This window comes from Choloepus didactylus, chromosome 1 (genome assembly GCF_015220235.1).
Source record: "Choloepus didactylus isolate mChoDid1 chromosome 1, mChoDid1.pri, whole genome shotgun sequence".
NCBI classification, from domain to species: domain Eukaryota; kingdom Metazoa; phylum Chordata; class Mammalia; order Pilosa; family Megalonychidae; genus Choloepus; species Choloepus didactylus.
In genome coordinates this window covers 215,712,178-215,727,815 of record NC_051307.1, presented here as the reverse complement: position 1 = coordinate 215,727,815, position 15,638 = coordinate 215,712,178, and the positions used below count along the sequence as shown (strand labels likewise).

General features: G+C 38.5%; 1 protein-coding gene across 5 annotated transcripts in view; it reads right to left on the bottom strand.

Moving 5' to 3' along the window:
* The window catches only part of PTPRG (protein tyrosine phosphatase receptor type G), a 686,843-nt gene that overhangs the window by 244,596 nt on the left and 426,609 nt on the right, over nucleotides 1–15,638 (bottom strand). The gene's annotated exons all lie outside the window — the stretch shown is intronic.

Sequence of the window (15,638 nt, the reverse complement as noted above, 5' to 3'; positions counted from 1 at the left end):
AAAGGTGATTTAGTTGTCACCTGAGTCTACCCTCTACATCTGCCTCCTGAAGTGGGTCCGCCCATGTGCTTAGCATAAGTAAATCACCCAATCCAAGCTGGCAAAATTACTGAAACCCAGTACACGCAGAGGCTGCCACGCCCTGGCTTTATGGGCTACACAATGCAGAGGATCGGGATGGGGCTTCACTTTCCCGTGTTCCACTTAACTCTACTCATGGGAACCATGTGCAGCTTCAAATAAACTCTTTGAAGACAAATCGACTTATCTATAATGTTTGCAGAGAGCTTCAACGGGACACAGCATTATATGGCTTTATCATTACACCCAGCACATTCCCCATAGGTGCTCATTGCTGGATAAATAGGTTCCTTCAAGTGTGTTTTTGCATCTGGTGTATTACAAGACATTAAAACTGATTTTTTTTCTTTTTTTTTTTTTTTTAGGGGGAGGGGATTGTCTCCAATTTGTGACACTTAGAATCTACTTTGGAGTGTGAAATATAAATACGCTTAGAAAATGAAAACGCTTTCTTCTTATGTTCATTAGCAGGAGTCTTCCACAATTTAGAGGCAATCCTCCTGTTATGTTTTATCCACAGCTGCACCAAGCAGCTATAAAAGCAACTTTTTAAATATTAAAGACTTAGAGCTGGTTGTTGGCTGGAAAAGTAACTACCTAAAAAAAACACTTAACACTGAAAACCATCAGAAACCAAAAATTTCTTATTAAATCTATTTAACGACAAGAGTGTCTCACTGAGTAGAATAACTTTTTAAAATATTTAACACATAAGAGTCACTCAGAGAATGAGAAGGTATATATTATTAAACATACTTAATGATTAGTACTGCTCTAATATTGGAGGTAAAGGCCAAGTACTGTAACTATTACAAAGCATAGACGCCAAGTGTTTACAGCTGTGCTGGCAGCAGCCTGGAACCCATAGAGGGCATATTTAAAGCTCTCCGGCCACATGAGTCATCACCCCAAAAGCATTCTTAAATCAAATTTAACAGATGGCCACATTTAACTCATCATCTATGAAATTAATTCCTTGGGATGGCAAATACATAGATTCTCTTCAGATTTACCAAAAAACGGGATCTGAAGTTTGAACTTCTGTACAAGACCAAAACTTGCATTGAGAGAAAGAATATGTGGCGCAAACAAATACTGCAGCAACTGGAAAACATGTTTCCACAATTTCATCAGAGAAAAGGGAAACTTTTTTCCTATTGCATGAGAACACTAATTCTTACCAGACATTATAAGCAACATTCCAGTAGCTTCTCATTAGCTGACACAGAACAAAACGCTTCTACCTAAGTTGTACTTAGGAACACTATTACTCATCAACAAACAAACAAAAAAACTCTCTCTCTATCTATACACATATACCTCTGCCCTATTTGGATTGTGACAATTGTACTTACTAAGAAATAAACCAAGATTATTCATGGAATGAATTATAATGTACTTTATCAAATGTTCTGCAAAGACCACACCAAGTGTACTGACTTCTATTTTAGTGTATTTTGAACATGGACCTGCATCACCTCCCTAGGGTATACATGGAGAGACTTTCGGAGAGAAAAGCCAAACAATTCTCTCTCTCCTCTTAAAAGTTACATATCGTGGGACAGATTGGTTCATTTAATCTCCAGAACAAACCCAGGAGGCAAAGAGTTTTTATCCACATTTAGCAGGTGGGAAAATAGGCTAAGAAATAACGTATCCAAGTAATGGAGCTGGAATATGAGTGAACTGTGGTCTGCTTGAGTCCATGTTCTTAGTTTATCCTTCAACATATCAAGGTTTAGCCACAGCTGAATAATTACCAGGTAGATTAGAAGTTTGGGTAAAGATGGAGAGTGTGGCACATGAGAGCTTGTCTGTACAAGCCGAAAATCTAGAGCAGAAATTCTCAACCACGGGTGATTTTACCAACCAGGGGATATTTGGAAATGTGTGGAGACATTTTTGGTTGTCACAAAATGGGAGGGGGTTGCTACTGGCATCTAGTGGGTAGAGGTCAGGAATGCTACAAAACATCCAACAAAGCATGGGACAGCCCCCTAACAAAGAATCATCTGGTTCAAGATGTCGGAAGTGTTGAGTTGAGCTACAGCACTCTGGAGCACTGCCTAGAATATGTTAGATCTTCAATAAAAACTGTTGAACGAGTATCTGGATGAATTTGATAAATACATACTGAGTAACTACTCTGCCAGGCACTGTCAGGGGCTACAGAGATAAAGCAGGTACAGGTCCTCCTTTAGGTGTGTTCATATCCAGCAAAAGGAAATAAGACTTCCCAGAAATGCTATAAGAAAATTCATGGTCGTCAGGGGCAACGTCCTTTATAAAAAGAGGTACACACTATCTAAGGTTTTTAAAAGAAGAGAGGCCTCCAAAGTAGGCAGTCTGATCCCAAAGGTCAGGCAAATACGGTAAGGAAACTGAGGCCAGAGGTGGTTAAATCAGTAATGCCCAGCACATACAGCTACTTGAGCAAAGGAGTCTGACACCACTAATTTAACCCACCCCACCCCACCCTGTAGCCTCAGTTTCCTCATCTGTAAATTAAGGATAATAAAAGCACTTCTCTGTAAGGTTATTATGAGATTAAATGATTCACTCAAGGATTATCACCATGAAATAATTACTACTACAGGCTTCTGTCCGTTAGTGAACGCTACCTACGCACAGTGCTGAGACCAGAGGGAAACGGTGGCAGCTGAGTCAGAGTTACTTGAGCCCGGGGCCATGCACTCGTGTGTGTCATCCCACAGCCACAACACAAAGGAATGGAGTGTGCCCTTGGGGCCTCAATGATTTGCTTACAGCCACTTAATCAAAGGATGGTACAAATTACCCAGTATTTGCTTCTGGCTTGTTCTGTAGCACATTTCCCCAGCTATTACTTTCCTTGCTGTTTGTTTATGATGTTTCTCTTTGGACCAAACATCTTAGTAAAATTGCTCTGGGGACATTTTTATCTTTTTCCTGTCCAAGAAGTTGCATATATAAGTGAACCATTAGAAGTGAATCAGGTGAGTGAATCAGAATGAGTGTCAATAAAAGTGAGGTGAAAGCATGCCTGAGGCCGCCCCCTTATTTAACTCTTGAATAGATTTCAAACAGATTTACAAACAGTAAACATCTCATAGGAGTGTCACATTCTGAATTCTCTGGATTCAGTCCAGCTCCCAGTAGGGAAAGAGTGGCAAGAGCCTTGACCACTGTTCTAAATAATGCCAAGGTGAGAAAATAAGATAGAGGTCTTAGAAGTTGGAAAGGAAAAAGAGAAAGTGATTTTAGTTTGTTATAGCCCAGGATTAATAATTAATCTCCAAAGTGAAGTTTTTCCCCCCACCTAATCTGGAATTCCCTGTGGCAGTTTTGAGATGTTTCAAATTGAACTTGCGTTTTTCAAGGCTTTGCTCAAATGTAACCTTCTAAATGAGGCCTATTAAGCAGTAACCCACAACGCCAACAACTCCCCAGCCAAATGATCTCTTAACCCACTTCAATTCTGCCCCCTCCCAAAAGACTTTATTACCTAACCTAATTTATTTATAACATTTTTTATTTGGGGTGGCGGGGGAGTCTGTATGCCTCTTGCTAAAATGTCAACTCCATCATGGCAAGAATTTTTGTCTGTTGCTCACTGTTGTAACACACATGTAGAACAGTGCCTGGCATAAAGAAAACACTTGATAATAGGCTGAATACATCACTGAATTAACATGACATCAATTCTTCATACATAAAACCTACAGTTAAAAATTAACTATGCTCTCACCAGCTGCTGGGGATGGACCTACAACTTTGTGAGGCTTAAATATTCTCCAATTCCTGGGAGAAGAGCTACTCTTAGCAAACAGTGCATTTAAAAATGAGGAATTTCACATTGGATGCACACGCCAACTTTCCACCTAGAAGCTACAGCTCTTCCATTAGAGAATGATAAATGTCATTGTCATAATCAGACATTTTCCATGGTTTTCAATGTGCTGGTTTTTATGCTGAAAGCCAGAGCATTAATAAAGCAATTGAAAGAGTAGGATTTTAAGTCTATGAATGTCAGTGACAAGGTTTCACATATGTCATTTTGCAATAATAAAGGACTTCAGAAAGAGTGCTGGGACTGGGCAGAACAAGACTATTTTTTTTTTTTTTAAATAAAGGATGGTGAAGACAAGCCCAAAAGCAAATAAATGAGAAAAATGAAGGGAAATTCAATTAATCATTGCCCATAATGACACATTAATGTATTGTTGTTAGTTACTCTCAAATGTCCTGGGAGAATCTTCACACTCTCTCACCCTACCCTACCCCATCCATTTATCAGGGAATAAAAGCTGAACTGCAGCCTTTCTGATTGGTTTTAATGTTTGAAGGAGGCCTTTCCCTCTTTCCAGGTGCTGCTGAGGTTTCTGAAGTGCCAGCCAGGCCTTATGACCATGAATTCATGTCAGCCTTCTCTCTTTGGCTTTTACGTGAAGGTGAGAAAACAGTCTGCAAATGCAGTGTCTGAAAACAGTGCCTTTTTCCAGCCCCAAGCAGAGAGCCCTGACATTTGGATTTTCACTTTAAATTTACCCAAGGGTTTTCAACTCTTGATCTGACAGCATTAAACCTATTCAGGGGCTCAGGGGCCTGCGTAGTGGAGTCCACGGCGGATGTGGGGCTCTGTCCTCCCTGAGTGCACTTAATATTCTCATCCATCACCTGAATCGATATGGCTCAGTCCTGCTCCCCAAGAAGGAGCCATGGACAAGGACAGCCACACGGACTAAGTTAATTTAAAAGTAATAGAGTGAGATTGTTCCCATTACAATTATCGAACTGGCACGTCTGGTGAACGGCTGCCAAGTCTTGGTCAAGTCCATTGCAGAGACTCACACAGCAAATCCATCAATGCCACTGCTTTCATTTTATTTATTTTTACATCATCCATGGTTTTCTTCTGATAGAACAGACATCTAAAATTTTTCTTTTGGGTGGTGGAGGAGAATGTTGTTGTCTTATTGCTGTTTTAATTCCTTTCTCTCAAACACCTGACTACACTAGTCGCCAGCAGGACAGAGAAATCTATAGCAGTTATCATGAATTTTAAGGTATATCTACCTCTAAGTAATTGTAACTCTGACAAACTAGAATGACTAGAAAGGAGAGGGACTGGAAAGACATTTTACAAAGAAACTCAGCACATGGCTTTGAGCAGCTGCCTTTCTAAAAGACCCCACAATTGGCTATCATAGAGACCGTTCCACGGGCTCAATCTGGACAACCTACTTCACATAAGGTGCATGAAGATAATACTGACATTATAGGGTTCCTGTGAAAATTAAAATAATCCATATGCTCAGCACACAGCAAGCACTCAGTAAACATTATCCTGTGTTATCATTCTCTCTACGAGAATCATCAATCAGCAAGAAGGGTCCCTAGAAACCCCAAGAGTAGTCCAGGTTATTGCTACCAAATTCTCCCCCTCCAATTTTCCATTCACTCAAAAAAGTACAGGGTACTGGGTACAGAGTTTCTGTTTGTGGCTGATAAAAAAATTTGGTGATGATAGCACAATACTGTTGAATGTAATTAAGTAAACTAACATGGATAAAATGGCAAATTGTATTTTAAAAATATTTTACCACCATGAAAAATAAAAGTACAGGGGACAATGACCACAAATAACAGGAGCACCAGGGAAGTGAGAAAAGGTTTCCTTCCAAAGCAACATCTGAATCGAGATAAAAAAAAAAAAGAGGAGGCATCTGCTCAGAGGTAGGACAAGCCAGGAGAGTAGGTTCAAGGGTCCTGGCGGGGGGGAAGACGCAAGGCCTTCTGATGGAAGGAGGCCACTGAAGCTGGAGCAGAAAGAATAAGATAAGAAGTGTTTCCTGATGTGGTTCCAGGGATGGGAGGTAGGAGCTGGGTCATGCACATGTGATACTTTTATGGGATGTCTACGCCAGCATGTCACAGGCAAACTGAACATCCAGTGTGAGAATAAAACAAGATGAACACATCGTGTATGTATCTGAGAGCTAGGTCGGTTACTCAACCACTTAAATATTATCATGCAGGAGCAAATTTATAGATAAGTCTGTGCAAATTCTGCCATATGATTCCCCTTAGCATTAATAGTTCCGCTTGACAAAACCATCTGCACCGACCTAACACTCCACTCTATAAGTCTCTTCCACATGAAGAGGCATAGTGATTTTTCGCCGATCTGAAATTAAAATTTCCAGCCATAAAAAATATATCTAGATCCAAGGCTACATGTCACTTCTGAAATCTTGTCATTTAAATCACATTAGGCATTGAATGAGATATAGGTGAAATTTAACTTTCACAGCCTTTTAGTCTCGATCATGGGAAATTTATAACCCAGGAGTAAATCTTGCTGTCAAAGAAAATGTCTTCACTAAATCAGATTTGTTGCTTCCCTCCTTCCTTCAATACTTTTGTAAAATTGGAATGCTCATCAATAAAATCTAGTTGTTTTGTTCCTTCCTGGTCACAAAAGTTCTACTGGGGTTGCCAGTTCAGCAACGGAAAACTCCAGAATTTCCTATAGTAATATATCAGGTATTTGGGTTTGTAAAAATGGTGTGTTGAATATTTTTATTTAAATTCATGTTGACTACATCTAAAGCCTTCTTATACCTGAATCCCAGCTCAGTTCTTACTCCTACATGACTTTAAGGGAACACGTGTCACTGTTGACCACTCCTGCATTTCTCAAAACAAATGTATCCCTTAGCTTCTGTGAGCACAGGTTCTCCTGCCTCTCAGGCTAGTCCCCTTTGGTTTTCTCTTCAGACCTCCCACCCCCACCCTTTCCCCTAGGTGTCCCCTAAAGGCTGATGTAACTCACAGCTCTGAAAGACCAGTTCTCACTTAACTTTCTCGGGTCATTCTCATCAGCCAGAAAACATTAATTTTTGTGTGTGCACTAATGCTTCTCAAATCTTTATTTCCAGTTCTGACTTATCTCCTGAGTAGCAGATCCACTTAACCAACTGGGTTTGGACATCTCCAACTGTGTACGTCTAAAGCGGTACGTCTGTGTACATCCCCAGTTAGTAAATCTGTGTACGCATAGGCCTCCCCCTTCTACAGAGCTCCCGGCCTCAGCTGAGCCTGCCTTGGACCCAACCCCTACCTGCAGCCAGATCTAGATAAGTAACCATCATCACTTACCTGTATTACTTCAGCAGACTTCCAGTTAAACTTTTGCCTGTAGGCCTCCTCAAGGCCTTCCACCTCCTACCCCACAGTCCCAGTGATCAATCTAATAGGTAAGACTGATCATATCACTCTCCTTCTTAGTAACACTTTAGAAGATTCTCATTTCCCTTAGGATAAAATCCAAACTCATTACTGTCATAACCCCTGCCAACATTTTCGTCATTTTCTCTTCTCATGCTAATCTGTCTTTCACTCTGATCATTAGCCATCCTAGGTTTCTTCCACAAATGCACCATTCCATTCCTAAACTCTGGGCCTTCACATGCTATTTGTTCCCTTTTCCTGGAATGGGCTTTTCCCCAAGTTCCTTCATCTAACTCCCTATATTCATTAGGTCTGAGAGTATATAAAACTACTCTCAGGAAGCAGTCCTTGAGCTTCTAGGTTACGTAAGATACTCAAGTTATTTCCTCAACATAGCCTGTTTTACTATAACTGCAATATGTACACTTGGTCTCCCTTGTTCACCCAGCACACAGGCTGGTATACAGTTGGTACCCAATACCTATCCGTTGACTAAGTGTTAAAAAGGCAATAGGGTTCAGTCTAAGTTACTTCCCCATTCCAGAGGTGAACAAGCCTTCTCCCCAGATGAAGCCAGTGGCAATTTCTTGTCCTGTTCAGTTTTTTGCACAATCAATCCCATTATTGAAACTCACTTCATATCCTCTAGTTCGTCTGCAACCCAAAACTCTTCATTTCTTACTGTTTGCTATTCATTAACTGTTCATGAAAGCATCCTTGCCTTGTACACAGGACTTTATGATTTATGAATCTCTCCACCACTCCAAGACCTATGATTCCTCAGCATTCACTTGATCAACTGATTGATAGATGAAGGCATTTCCAGTAAAAGCCTGATTCCCTTTACCCATAATTACGAAATATGCTGAGGCTGACTAATACTCATTTAACTACCATTGTACAGTAACTCCTAACCTGAAAGTTTTAATTTATAGAAATGTTCTGCCACTGAAAAAGAAAAATACTGATTAGTCTTATGTATATTTTGTCCTCCCCACACGTAATAACTCCTTAAAGCAATATTCCAATTACACAATTTATACAAGGTGCTTATTTATGAGGAATACAACAGGTTGACATTAGGTTACCAGAAAATATCGATAACAAAAAGTTTTTTTAAATAGACTAAATTTTGTTTTTTAGGTAATGTACCAATATGGGCTTATCTTCAAAAACTGCAGAAAGTGACTTCCATTTTTAACAAAAAGGAAATTTTACCATCATGTTAGACCTGTGTGCATGTGTAGACCACATAACAGCATAAAGCTAAGCCTGTGTTTGGATACACACAATTTCACTAAAAGCCTCATGCAATTTAAAACTTGAGTAACTTCAAATACACAAATGATAGAGGCAAACTATAAACAATATATTTGCTCATTAAACCCAGATCCTTTAACAGAGTATAAGAATAATCATGAAAGCAATTTATAAAGTCATGCAACCACAGCCAGAAAATGGAAGTTGGAAAATCAGATTGGATAATGCCTTGTGACAGGTGGAAGGAAGGTGGCCAGGCAATATGAAATGCACTGTGTTATTTTAGGGATGTAAATCTTGCGTGGTATTTATAATTCACATTTTTATCATCACTTTTAGCCTTTAAAGTAATGCAGAGTCTAATGAAGGAAGACCTGATCTTAATGAATAAACAGGGGTGCATATACAAATAGGTACATGTCTTCCCTTTTTTCTCTCTCCTTTTGGCACAATTAAAATGGGAATAGCTGCCTGGGATAAGACTGGATTTTGAAGGTCACCCACATTGTAGTCAATTTGCCTTAGGTTTTAATTTATGTGTTTTTAAATGTGGACAGCACCCAGATGGTAAGTTTTCCAACAGAGTTAGATATATTAGTAAATAAATAACCCAGGCAACCCTTTGGAAGACGTGCTGCTATTCTGACTCATTCATAAATAATTATCTAGTGTTTTAGCAGTTTTTAAAGGCATGCTAAGAATGTGAGTTGTAGCTAGGACACCTCTGGTCACATCTTGATAATGAGTTCATCTTTAAATAATAGACACCTTTGCCTTCTGTTCTGAGGGGCAAAGTTGAAGTGTGTGAAAGTGATCGATGCATTGGTGAGCATGAAGCATGCAGTGTCTCTGAATGGACTCTAACTTAGACCTCCATCAATCATACTTGCTTTGGATACTTGCTTCCAGGTGATCTATGGAGATTGCTTGTAACACTACTGCTCTTCAGAAAGGATGCTAGCCCCACTGTATACAGCCTTTCAGAAGTAAAAATTTAAAAAAACGTCCTGAGTTCTGAGGTTCTTAGACAGTCTCCTCTACTGTCCCTAGAGAGGAGACATCTTAGGGATCCGGCCCAGGTCCATTTCCTCTGAAAATACCCACGCAGAGGATCACAGGAGTAGGCCTTTGACAGCCGTGTCTGCTCTGTACTCCTTGACCATAGCCAGCTGGACCAGGTATGGACCACCTGACCGGAGCTGGAACAATCAATTTGTCTTCCTTGGGTCTTTGGCGTTCGGTCCCAAGGACCCGCAAACTCAGAAGTTGTCCAGGGCCCCGCCTGCATTACACAGGCTAAGGAGCAGAGGTGTCCAGGGACCTGCCTGCGTTATACAGGCTAAGGAGGTGTCCAGGGACCTGCCTGCATTATACAGGCTAAGGAGCAGACTGGAGAGGACCTGTTTGAAGCAGAAAATAAGAATGAAGGAACCATGAAGACAAAAACAGGAACTGAAGATGTAAAAAAGAAGACTTCTATCCATGTTCCAGCCCCTTTCCAGCCACAATTGTGCCCCTGACTTCCATGAGACACTCATATTTTAAACATAATCTACTCTTTTATGTTTAAGCTGACTTGAATTGGTTTCTGTTATGCACAAGCTAGGACGGCCAGTGAAGACACAGTATATGACAACATTCTGCTTTCAAATTGTGACATGACATTTATTTTGATGGTTAATATGCAACATAATATGGCTGTGAGTCTTGTCTACGAATAGGAAGGTACATGTACATTTGGAATGCAATCACAATATCTTAGAACTCCTGGTCCTATTTGAACTAATTTTTTTTTCTGCCTGAATTAACAACAGGATTTAATGAAACCATACATTTCATAATGTGTTTGGTCATGCATTTCAGCCTTGTTTGGAATCAGAATCTCTCCTCTCCTAGAATATGACAGATTAACTATTAAAAATGTATAGGCAGTAATTAGTGTATCATTGCCAGAAACATAAGAATATTTTCCAGTGCAATGTGGATGTCACCACAGAAAAATCATTTTGAAGAACTCTTTATAATAATAATTTAAAAAAGTGTGCAGCTTTCAACAGGGTGTCTTTAAAAGTGGTTCTCCTTTTCTTGGAATACTCCTTTTCTCCCCTTATGAACAAAGAACCTTGCAGATTCTGAGTTCCAGTAAACCACTGTCTTGTCCTTTCAGTAATTAATGGATGCTTTGATACCAGAGAATTCTAAAGAACATTTTTCAAGCCTTAAATGCAGGCTGAGCTGATTCACACATAGCACATCTAAAAAGATCTAGGGAATAAATAATCATGAGTTGCAAACATTTGCCCGGAGCACTTGGGCACCAACAAGATTTCCAACAAGTGATGTGATTTTTTATTATTACAAGGAAAATTACTTAAACGCAAAAAAAAAAAAAAAAAAAAAAAAGCCTCTTTTCCTAATCCCTGGCCTTGTCCTATGGACAAACATACACATTTCCTGGATGATCATTTAGCAAATCCTTTATAAAAACCACATTAGCTTTAGTGCAAATTATTTGACTGATTTGGAAATCCGTGCTTACAATGGATGTTTATTTCTTTCGGTAGGCCTCTGACTAGGTGAAAATCTGATTAAGCTAGCCTACAGATAAATTTTTGTCAGCTGCTTGGCTTAAAATATGAGCTAGGCATTCAAAAGTATTTGAAGAAATTAGATTTAGCATGGTGTAGAGGCTTTTTCAGGTAAACGCCTAATTATTTTTAAGCACAAACCTGCTTTCAGCCAGAATCCTGAATGTCTAGTTCTCTGGCTGCTGAGCAGCCAATTTACCCTGATACAACCCCACTGGGTAGAAACCACCTTTTTCAGTGTGTTTGGGGGTGCAGGAGAGTGGAATGCCATTGCCAGAAGGAGAAATGAACCCACTGGTCATCTTATATGACCAGAATCAGAATAAAGTGGGCAGTTCAGGTCAGTTGAAGGAGGACAGTTCTGGGGACAGTTTGGCTGCTGGATGGAACAAGGACTACCTCAATCTTCCAATGTTCTCTGCAGTTAGATTTTCCCAGAAGGAAGTTCTTCTCTGCCATATTAATTTGTGATTTTTTAATGGCTGGCAGAAAAACCATTTTGGATGAACATAATGAGCTTCATCCCTAATTTGCCACTGAAAAATATACATAACCTATAATAAAAGAAAAAAGAGACACAGAATTTAAACAGTGAGGGGCCCTTCTCCCTAAGAGAATACGTATGCAGACTCCAAAAGGGAACGGTGACTCAGTCCTGCTTTGACTAAGCAGCAGGAGCAACACTAAGAGTAGACAATAATAATAATTGCTACTATTTATTTGCCCCTATGTCAGGAACCCAGCCAGGTACTATGAATGCTCCACTGAACAATTTTCTAAGTAGGAGTTTTATTCCCATTTTGTAAGAGGAGAAAACAGACTTGGAGAAGTCAAATTATGTGCCCAGATCATGCAGCAGATGTGAAGGGGCCAGTGAGCAAGCCCAGGCACAAGTGTCTCAGTCCAAATCGCATGCTTCTACTCGCCACACTACACTGTGAACCTCTGAGATGAGCATCAAGGTGGTGCCCATGGCAACCACAACATTTTACTGTGATAAAAGAGTAGTCAAGGTACGTAGAACATGGGGATTTCTCTAGGAAGTAAAAAACATGGTCAAGTAGTTAATGTTAAAAAAAAAAGGTACAAAAATATTGTATTTTCAATCTTTAAGCATAAAGTTTCTGAAACCCCTGTATCTAAGAAAGACTACATCTAATCAAAGGACAATATTTAATACAGTCATCATCAAGCCCTTGTATAGGATAAAACCTGCTTCCGCCTAATGATCAATTCCATTATGGGTATTGATGTAGTGACACTAGAAGTCTACAAGAAATAAACAGGCTTCCTTACCCATTGATTACCCAGTCTTAACACAAACAGCATTGCATACTTGAATGCATGGGCTGCAAAACCATGTTTTTCTTTAATAACGTACCCTTTATCAAAAAAGAAATTGTGTAGGCATCATGATAGTAAAGCATTGCAATTTCTATTAACCTTTTGAAAAACTTGTGGTTAGAAACACATCAGTAAAATAGAAGAAAGGATACCAAAATAGTTTTGCATTCTAAAAGCTTACACTTGAGGAAACCACTACTTGAGGCTTTCACTGGCAACTGATAAAAATTTGTTAGGTTATCATTCCCCAACAATTTGTTCAAATCAGACTTTTATTTTGCTTTAAGCTAAAACATTTGTAATTTTTACAATAGTTCAAAAGAGAGTTGATCTGAAACTTGGTGATTTTTAAGGATAGGTAGATACTAGAGGGAAAACTCATAAGAATAACTGAGGTTACATAGAAAGAATTAAAAGGGGAAAAAATAAATGAAACTCAAAATGAAACTCCATAATGCTGACATTTTACATTTGTCAACAAAACAAAGTCTCAGAACCTTTTTAAGTCTTAATAACTTAAAATCAGGTCATCTCAATTCAGAGATAACAGATGAAAATTTAGTTATTGTAATAAAAGGAAACATCGTCTCCAAAAAACTGGAAAAATGTTTTTTGCACTGTACTGAATTGACAATTCCTAAAAGGTAACTGAAGATAGATGAACACCAAACTTCTTAGAGTGCTTCCGAATTATGTTACCCTCTGCCAAGGCTGCAAAGTCAGTCTCTCAAATTCTAAAGCAAAACATAAAGCACAAGTCCCCACATAAACATCAGCACATCTGCATCAAGAATATGTGCATTGCTATATATATGCATTCAGACCTATAATTTTTTTTTTTTAACAATAAGTTCTCTCTTAAGTGCAGAGGTGGGTAGTGACAGCTAAGACATCACATATTAAATATTTTTAGTTCTTCATCCCACTCCTTGTTAGTATCTCACTCTGACTTCACTGCCCACATATAGAAACCTTCTGGTCCAACTCCCAGCCTATTACCTAAAGATCTCCCCTCTAATTGGGGTCACAAGCATGATCTGCACACTCCAGAGAGAGAACCCTAGAACTAATGAACAACAGAGAGGGGTTAAGTCTCGTTTGACATGACGCAACCTGCTTTTAAAGACAGAGTATTACTAAAAATGAGGCAAATGATTTGCCATTATCTGATTTTGGTGAATTGGAAAATCTCCTGTCCAAAAAAAAAAAAATACAAAGCCCTATTTATGACCCTAAACTCAATACCACGAAGTCTAAAGCACTTACCAGATACACAAAATTTAAATCAATTCACTAATTGATCAATCTTTATCTATCAGATAACCTGTGAGAGGTTTAATACCAAGAGAAGGAAGAACTGTATTCCCAAATTTTTACTTTCCTTCTTCAGAAAACACACTTAATATAAGGAGAAATGGTTTATCAACCAAAATGCCAAAAAGTTCTATAGAGAAGTGAATAAATTGGAAAAGCAACCCACAGAGAATGAAACCCAGATTCACTCTGATCTTCATTTCATCTCTACTTATATGCAAGTAGTACAGTCTGCTTAAGTCTGGTGGAATGGAAGAATCAAAAATAGTAAATGATAGTTAACGGAGTCAAATGTTCTTTTGAAATTGACTATCTCTTTCTAACAAAAAACCCACACAATAAATTACAATCTGGAGAGGTAGGGGCTCAGTAACATCTTCATAGAAAAACAAATTCATTCATTACTACCACCACATAGGGTTAATTCAAAGTACTGAATGAAGGCAAAAAGGACTTGGAAAGGAATGCGAGTCAGTGTCTAGAAACACTTGGCATCCACTAAACAGTCTCAAAATGGTCTTATTTCATTTGTTTTTCCAATAATGACAAAAAGATGGGTTTCTCTAACCTCTTCTTGGCTGAGAAAACATAGTTCATATGTGTCAGGAATGATAAGTCCTAAGAAAAGCTTTTCATTGAGGATTCAAGATTCCCCAACAATGTGATTGACAATACTGTGATTGAATGATTATTGTACTGTATCTTACCTTCTGAGTACTTTTGATAGAACACTTTATTTTTCCAATGTTTAGCATGTTCTAAAACACTATCATAACCTGTACCTTCTTTAACATTCACCACAGATCATGAAAGTAGATGTTAACCTCTTTACGCTCAAGACTTGGCATTGCTGACGTTGGCACCAGAATATCAGAATGACCCGTTAACCTCCCTGGGTTTTCTTATCAGTAAACATGGTAGATTAGGGATACATCTAAATTTAAAAAAGTTTAGCCATTTCTGGTAACCTTGTCTGGAACTGATATTTTTGTGTTTAATTAGATATAGGAGTAAACGAGGATGATGAACAGAAAAGTAATACAGACTCATAATAAATAACGCAGAGAAGTGCATAGCAATAAGAAATAATTCCAAACTAGAAATTTAGAAGAAAAACAGAGAAACCCCAGCAAAAAGAGGTCTTTGGCCGAAATTTCCATTTGGCTGCTCCCTAAGGAAATACACATTTGTATCAGTGGAGCTAGTGGACAATTGATGTAAATGTCATCAAAACATTGTTTTTGATCAACTCTTTCTATGACCAAGGGAATCTTCTGATTTCTGCTATTTTCATTAGTAACATGGGGATAAGAACCACAATAATTGCTCATTAACATATTTGTATCTCAGACTGATTCTAGGTTGTATATAAATAAAACAAAGAAGGATATTTCATTGAACAAATAACATGCATTGTTACTGGTTTTCTCTCTTTTATTAAACTATTTAGAACAGGTAATTTAATGATGACACATAGCAGTAAAATTTTGCTGTAGGCTTTTGAGGTTAAATTTAATTAGTGAAGTATCTTTGTAACTAATGAATTCGTTTTGGTTTGAATTTATTTATAATATTTTAATAAATATCTAATAAAAAGGTTGAAGAACAAATAATACAAAAGAAAAGCAACTACCCCTTTTTATGAAGTAAAACACAGCCCTATTTCTACAGAAAACCCACTTATAGCACATGTTCAAAATAACCTTGAAATGTAAGTGCTACTAAGTTTGTTGTTATCTTAAGCTCTTGCTAGGGGAATTTCAGACCCAAAGGTGTATCACTCCAGCTCTTAGCAAATCAATTTACTAATCCACCCACGGCTTTATCAATCCTGGAGCC